Raw genomic sequence first — 8762 nt, 5'->3', positions numbered from 1 at the left:
ACCATGGTCCGGTTGCCTGAAGAATGGGATTAATACGTGCTATTCTGTGCTGCCACGAAGCCCATTGCATTACGGCCGCAATCCACCATCGGTGAAGGATTGTATTCGCCGCCTGGTGAAGTCTTCACCTTCGTGATAACATCAAAGGCTAGCCCTGCAGCGGACACGCTGTTTTTGGTATAATACATTGACGCGGTGGTAGGGAGGTTGTATCTTCGACATAAGTGCGCGACATGAATTATGCGTTGCAATCAGCATCCCTGGTCGCCTCGACACCGGTGCTGTGGGAATACAAGACGGGGAGCTTTGCGGTGCGTACACAGACCACAGCCAAATTGCTTACATAGACAATATGATGCCTCCCCCCGCGCGGACGCTGCTATTGCTTACTTGTGCCGTAGCATCTGCGTCAGCCTTCATTCGAAGGAGACGCGATTATTCTTCCACGCGCCGGAAGGATGCTGCGCTATCTGTATCCGCATACTTAACACACCTAGTTAAGTACAGGTAGGAGCGCCTCACAAGTGCATTCATTATCATGTACGTCATTCATCGATGTTTATTTTCCTATGTCTTCACCAGCCAACTGAATCGGTTTCTAGACAAATTCGATTGCAAGAAAGCAACGTATATACCTATTGTTTAACAAACACAGAGCTTTCTCTTTTAACAGATGGGGATTATTAGCCTAAAGCAAGGGCCAAGCAGGACTTCCAGAATGGTGTTACTGTACGGAAATATCAGGGACCGTCCTTTGATGTATGTTGTTTATATATCAATTCTCGCTTCTGGTTATGAAAATGAACGTCAAACCGTGCTAGCAATATGGCTTTTCCTATTCAGCTCTGCTGGGAATTGGAAGTGTATTGTGCGTACCTGCTTCAATGTTTGCTTTATGCATAATTCATGGTTCGAAATAAATTACTCGTGGCGTATTTGGCTCGTTCGGCTGAAAAGCAATCTTCGTGCCTTCTACGCAACCTAATTTGAGAAATATTTGTGTCGGAGAAACTATTCGCATAAAATTATGATGCAACCGTAATCAGTGCAGCGTGCATGGTGATAGCGCTTCTATTCTAATTTAGCATTGATCGCCTGGACACCATGAGTCTTGTTTTCGATAAGGTTTACAACCGATGGTATCTCCAGCTCTGACATACGTAAGTGTACGTTTTGATTGAAAAGTGAGGTGCTACTGTGTTCTTCCTTTCCCCGGATACTAAGCTGAATAAAATATATAAACATACGAGCGAACGAAATTGGTAGTATTAGGCCTTTTATAGGAATCTTAAGCCTCCCTTCAATTCGGCAATGCTTCCATAAAAGTCTCATTGGCACGACAGGCATGCTTACGGACGCGGTATTCGGACTACTATGGTACAAATGAGTGGGGTAGATGAAGGTTAAACCTAGTTTGAATAATATTTGGTCTGTGTTGAATTATTTGCAATGACTAAACAATGGTGAAACCATAATGCACCCGTCAACATCGAATAAATTGTATTTTGCGGTATATACCATATTTAACCTCCAAATGCTATAGATTTTATTGGCGCTAAATATTTAACAAAGTTATACGGCTATACTTGCTCTCATCACCCACCTACCCAGTGGTATACTACAATACAAATTTTATAGCAAACAATGATTCGCAATAATAACTATAGTAAATACAAAAGGAGTGTACTTGCTTTCAATGGTAGTGATCCATTGATATATCATACTGTTCGCTAATTATCTTTTGCATGAATTATTCCACTTTGATACTGCCTAATTTCCTTGTGGCTAACATGAAACAATGTAGTATACTTCCACAAACAATTACAATGGTATGTCCACAAAAAATATACAATGGTATGTTCGCAAAACATACTTAGCTTAGCCGACTATCCTGCGCGACGGCTCAGTTGTTGAGACATTTCGCTACCGAAGCAAAGCAGTGTTCCAATGTTTGAACCAGGTACGGCGTCCACTTTTCGATGAAGGCAGAACTATAAGGCGTCTATGTGCTGTGCGATGTTAGTGCACGTTGATTACACCCAGGTTGTCGAAATTAAAACGCAGCCCTTCACTAAATCTCCGCTTTCTCTCTTCCACTCCCACATTTCTTTTTTCCCTGAAGGTATGGTTTAGGTAGCCGCGGAAGTGTGTCACAGTCATTATACCTGCCTAATCCTACAACCCAATGCTGATTATTTAGTCGACTGGTAAAGGGACAATTTAACCACGACCGGGCTTCGTTCAAAGCAAGGTACACCATAAATTTCGGCTTCCGAGTTTGTACCCCTGAATTAGGGAGCCTATGCCTCAATATTTAGTCGAAAGCACAGCTGTATCTCCACGTTTTCGTTGCTATCTTTCTTACGCCTTTGTGTACGAAATTCCTGACTTTGAACAACACTAAAAATTCCCCAAGGTGAAGGAGGCGAGCCAGATGCTTGTTTGCGATCTATTTGATGAGTTCTTAGCCATGGTTTCGAAGATTCATTTTTTTATCATTTTCCCTCCCTTTGTTTATTTCAAAATGAGTTTCCAAAGCCTTCTCTGCATTGTGTTGTAAAGCTTGTTGTGCCTCTTTGTGGGTTAAAACAATAGACAGTTTTTTCTCGTCATAAATGCGTGTTTGATATCTAGTCTTGCTGAAGATAATGTAAAACATAAAAATGTGTTTTTGCAATACCATCGAAGCGAACGCTCATAGCAAGCAAGCCACATGTACAAGGTTCCCTAACTGAACAGCCAAGCCACAATTTTTGCGTTGTGGACGTCGCTTTGCGGGGACGTCACTTCGCAGTAGGGTTACCCAGGCTTCTCAGCTTTTAATGTTGTCCCTAGCGCCCAGAGACTTAGGGCAATCCAAAAGTATATGGTCGAGAGTCCCCCTCGCTTCGCAGGCTTTACATTTATCATTTTTTCTCTCATCTGTCTGGGCGTGAAACAACCAGACAGGGTTTGGGAAATTTCCGGCTTGTAATCGCCGCCAGGCTGTGGCCTCTTTATTATTTAAGCTAGGATCCGGTGGTGGCATCAGACACCTTGATAATCTATAACTTTCGGTTAATTTTTATAGGTTTGCAAACGTTCATCCATCGCCGGAAGCAGAGATTTCGGGCTAAATCAGGGGCCGCCTCGTTGCCGGGGGCGGACCTGTGGGCTGGGACCCAAATTACGGTGATTTTGCGATCGATTTTAGATGCAGTTGTTAGAATTCGGGCAGCTTCTTGAGAAACCCTGCCTTTTCCGATATTCCGGAGAGTGGTTTTGCTGTCGCTAAAGATCAATCTAGTCTTGATTCCGACGCAAATGAGCGCTATTGCGACCTCTTCAGCCGTGTCTATGTTTCTGCTTCGGACGGTGGCGGAGACATTGGTGCGCCGCTACCATCGACTACCGCGGGGACTGCCGCCCCTGATCGGCAAGTTCTTTTACTCTGAATTCTTTTGCTCTTTTAACCAGTGCTTCTGCTCTATTGTCCCGCATCTCCTTGTGGTATTCAGGGTGCATGTTGCGGGGAAGAGGACGGACAATGATGTTCTCGCGACATTGTGACGGTAGGGCAACCTTGTCGGCTCTGCCCCTGTCTGTTTTTCTACTCACCCATTCTTGGATGGTTCGACCCCTGATCGCCCTACTTAATCTCTCATGTTGGGCGATTCTCACCGCTTCAGCAAGTTCCGTCCAGCTATTATGCACTCCATTTCTATCAGGCGTTCCGTAGGAGAGGAGATGGGTAGGCCCAGCGCCCTCTTGACGCAACGCCGGATGAGTGCGACTATCTTATCCTTTTCATTCGTCTTGATGGTGAGGAATGGTGTGGCACAGCATATTCGGCTTATTATGTACGCCTGTAACAGTCTCAAGAGGCGTTCTCTTTTAGAGGCCTCTGCCTCTGATTTCAATCTTCCTCATCATCATCAGCAGCCTGACTATACCCAATTCAGGGCGAAGGCCTCTCCCATATTTCTCTACTTAACCCGGTTCTGTTCTAGCTGCATCCACTTGACCCCCGCGAACTTCTTAACCTCATCCACCCACCTAATTTTCTGCCGCCTCCTGCTACGCTTTAACAAGCGACCATCGGTTATCCACTCTTCGCACTACATGTCCTGCCCATGCTTATTTCTTCTTCTTAATTTCCACTAGAATGTCGATAACTTGAGTTATTTCTCTGACCCACTCTGCACGCTTCCAATCTCTTAATGTTACTCCTACCATTATTCGTTCCATAGCCCTCTGGGTTGTCCTCAACTTAAGTAGAACTGTCTTGGTTAGCCTCCACGTTTCAGCCCCATAGGTGAGTACAGGTAAGATGCAACTGTTGTATACTTTTTCCTTTGGCGATACCGGTAAGTTGCTAGTCATAATCTGCAAGTGCTTGTCAAATGCGCACCATCCTAATCTTATTCTTCTTGTTATTTCCTTTTCATGGTCCGGATCTGCGGTTTCTACCTGTCCTAAGTAGACATATTCGCCTACTACTTCCAGTATTTCGCTACCTAATGTAAACTGTTGTTCCTTCCCGAGGCTGTTGAACATTACCTTAGTCTTCTGCATATTGATTTTCACCCCTACCTTTCTACTTTTCCTGTCTAGGTCATCAATTATTATTTGCAGTTCATCCTCCGAGTTGCTTAGCAAGGTAATGTCATCAGCAAATCGCAGATTACTGAGGTATTCTCCATCTACCCTTATCCCTAACTGCTCCCATTCCAAGTCTCTGAATACCTCCTCTAAGCAAGCTGTGAATAGTACTGGGGAAATTGTGTCTCCTTGCCTAACACCTTCCTTTATGGGAATTTTGTTACTTTCTTTATGCAGTTAATGATTGCTGGGCAGCCACTATATATATCTTCCAGCACTTTCACGTATCGCTCGTCTACCCCCTGATGTCGCAATGCCTGCATCACCGCCGATGTTTCAACTGAGTCAAATGCTTTTTCGTAATCAATGAATGCTATGTATAAAGGCTGATTACATTCCGAGCATCTTCTTATCACTTGACTGATGGTATATGGATATGATCGATAGTAGAGTACCGTTTCCGAAAACCTGCTGGATTGCAGTCTAAGGTTGCCCTGCTTCTATTAGCGATTACCTTAGCGAGGCTCCCCCCGCAAAACAGGTAGCCGAACCGACACCTCTACCCTGCGACGTCAAAGGTGCTAACATCACCCGCGGCATCAGACACGGAAGAGGAGGCAATGATCACTGAACAGTGCAGACCACCTCGCCCGCAGAAACGAAGAGGCGGAGAAATGGATCCGCTGGTGGCAATATAACGTAGACTAGACGCCAAATACAGGGCGAGCCTCCAGCGGCTCAAGACAAGCATGATCAACATCATAGGCGCCCTAAAGGAATTCAAGAACAATCTAAGCAAACAAACACGGCTCTTGCTGCTATAGCAGAAAGACACACAGTGAGAGAAGGGATACTTGACCAATTACAACATGGGCAAAACGCAACCAAAGATTATTTCGACTGTATGGCAGTGGAAAGCCCGTTATACTAAGTGGCACGGGCAGAGGCTCTTTATTTTTCTTTCCTTTTCTGCCTCAACATAATATATGTATGGCAGTGGAACTGCCGAGGATTCCGGCGCAAGCGAGCGTTAGCGCAACATCATCTCGAGCAAATAGTTGAAAAACCTCTAGCCGTAGCCCTACAGGAAACTGGCAAAGGAGTGATTAAATTATCAGGATATCAAGCGTTTGCTAGTGGCCGGGGAGAAAAATCCCGGGTCACTACATTCGTCAAAAAGAACGTAGCGGTGATCAAACATGAAATTATTTCTCGCGACATTGAGGTGGTTTTGTTGAAATCATCACGGGTAGGAAGAATGAACCCAGTATTTTCGTCCTACACATATATAGCTCTCATCAGCAACACAAAGTTAAGACATTATTTCGCAAAGCAATGAAGGCAGCCGGTGCCAACCCCCTGCTAATTGTAGGAGACTTCAATGCGTGCCACCAAGAGTGGGGATATAATAGGCAAGATAAAAAAAGGCAGGCAGGTATGGGAAGATTTTTACGAATTAAACATCACCCTGCAGACAGACTCTGGCTGCCCGACCAGGGTGGGAAACAGTGTGAGCAAGACACAACCTCAGACTTAACATTCACCAAAAACATAGAGGAGCTTAGGTGGAAGAACACAGAGCCCAACTTTGGAAGCGATCACTACGTCCTCGAAATAGCGCTTAAACGGGGAGTCAAAGTAAAACGAGATAGGATAATCAGCGCAATCGAATGGGAGAAATTCAGACAAATTAGGGAGTCCTCAAACATAGACGAAAATATTCAAAACATCGACAATTGGGCAGAAACCCTCATCGTCACGTTAAGTCCGTCTGTTGTATTATAATGTGACGCAGTATTATAGATGGCAGATTTCGAAACTGCCTCCTCCAGACAAGATCTTACTTGCGAAACATATGACGGCATGGAGGCGTCTGCAAGCAGATGTTTATCCATATCCGGTCTTAAGTAAATATATATTTCCAGATTTTGAAAATGAGAGCTGCAGGATTCGCGGGCAGAGGGGCACCCTGAGTCATATAACATGGGAGTGTTTGCATTCCCTGGCAGAACAATCAAAATTGATAGTAGAGAAGCCTTGGAGGCTTTGCTGGAAGAGAGAGCAGAACTTTTTATTTATTCCAGCGGATGAAGAGGCTCCGGCCCTACGTCGCTTGGGATGGTTGGCGGGTGCCCCGGATCAGACGCAGGCCGCAGACGTTATTGGCCGGCGGCATCCCAGGCCAGCTGGATGGCGGCTAGCTGGAGCCCAGGGTCCGAGAAGCGCTGCATGGTCTCCCACAGCTGCGGCGTCAGATTTAGACCCCTACCGGGAGAAAAGGGGCAGTCCCAGAGGATGTGTTCAAGGGTCCCTCTCGGGTCACAGTTTGCACAGAATTCAGATCTTTCTCCCGGGAGCATATGGCTCACCAGGAGCGGGTGTGGGAATGTCCCAGTCTGAAGGCGACGCCTGGTGACGGCCTGCCTGCAATTTAGGGTAGGGGCTGGCGCAGCAGCCACCCGTCTACTGAGTCTATATAGCTGCAGTATTTCTGTGTAAGATCTGGCACACTCTATGCTCCCCGCTCCAAGCCCCCCCCCCCTCTCTGCCGCCGGCTCGGTGGTAGAACCCTCGAGCCATGGCATGAGAGGATTCGTTGCTGGGAACGCCAATGTGCGCTGGAGTCCGAATCAGCTGTATATTTCGCGAGATTGGTGATTGCTGTAATATTCGAATTGCCTGGGGAGCAATCAACCCACGACTGTAATTTCGTATGGCAGTTTTGCTGTCGCAGATCACGAAACGCGCCTTTGGGCGCAGGCTAGAGCTACAGCCACTTCCTCAGCTGCCTCAGGAGATCTAGTTTTCAGGGTGACCGCGGCGATCGGTCTACCCGACTCATTCGTTACCGCTGCAACCATAAAGGGGCTTGCCCCTCCGGCAACATCTACAAAGGCTACTTCCTCCGGCGGCAAGCGGCTAAATTTCTTACTGAGCATTTGAGCTCTTTTTTCCCGACGCTCCGTATGGTGTTCGGGATGCATGTTTTTTGGCAGCGCAGGTATCCATAGCCTGTCCCGTACAGCCATGTCTATTTCAGATTTTGTCTGAGCGCCTTCCCAAGTGTCGATGCCCAGTTTTTCTAGAATGGATCTGCCTGCGGCGGTTAGGCGGAGCCGTTCTACCTGTGAAGTGCGCACCGCTTCCGCGATCTCATCCCATGTGTTATGGATGCCCAGTTGCAGGAGGCTAGCGGTGGAAGTACAGCGCGGGAGTCCAAGGGCTCTTTTAATACTTGTGCAGATGAAGCTCTAATTTCTGTCGTTCTGCTGCCTTAAGGGATAAGTATGGCGTAGAATAGCTGATTCGACTAATGATAAATGCCTGGATTACGCGCAGGAGATTCTTTTCCTTTAGTCCTCTGTCTTTACTCGAAACTCGGCGGATAAGGCTAACTGTTTGAAATACATGCCGCTCAATCCTCTTAATAGTTTCTTCGTTGTAGCCATTATCTTGGAGAAGGAGACCTAATATACGGATCTGCGATACCTGGGGAACTTGATGTCCTTGTACCGAAATATGTATATCCACTTTACGCTCGTACCGCAGGCACCGTGGATTGTAAATGAAGAGTTCTGATTTTTCCGGCGAGCATGTAAGTCCACGTTCTGCTACAAACCACACGATCGTGTCCACCGCCTTTTCTAGCGTGTGTTCAATTACGGCATCGCTACCCCGGCTGATCAATAGTGTAATGTCGTGAGCATAAATACTAAAATTTAAATGAGGGTAACGTCGTAGTTGTTCTGGTAATTTTGTCATTGCTACGTTGAAGAGAAGAGGCGAGAGTACCGAGCCCTGAGGAGTACCTCTACTGCCCAGAGGGAAAAGTGATGATGTGCTATCGCGGAATTTAAAGCGGGCACTACGCCCACTCAAAACGTTTTTGATATAGTTATACGTTTTTGTCCCTACATTCAATGCTGATAAGCCGTCCATGACTCCCAGGTGCGAGATATTATCAAATGCCTTCTCTAGATCGACGCCAAAGATGGCCTTAGCATCTTTACTCTTGGACCGGATAATGTCATGTTCCAACTGGACCATGAGGTCCTGAGTCGAGATGAGAGCGGAAGCCTATCATTTCCCGAGGGAAAAGGTCGTGTCTATCAATATATTTGGTGAGCCTGGTTAGGATAACATGCTCTAGTAGCTTTCCCAAGCATGATGTTAGGGATATT

The sequence above is a fragment of the Amblyomma maculatum genome, chromosome 2 (assembly GCF_055883805.1).
Source record: "Amblyomma maculatum isolate TAMU_Amacu chromosome 2, ASM5588380v1, whole genome shotgun sequence".
In the NCBI taxonomy this organism is placed as follows: domain Eukaryota; kingdom Metazoa; phylum Arthropoda; class Arachnida; order Ixodida; family Ixodidae; genus Amblyomma; species Amblyomma maculatum.
The sequence above is the reverse complement of the archived record's forward strand: the minus strand, read 5'-3'. Positions refer to the sequence as shown.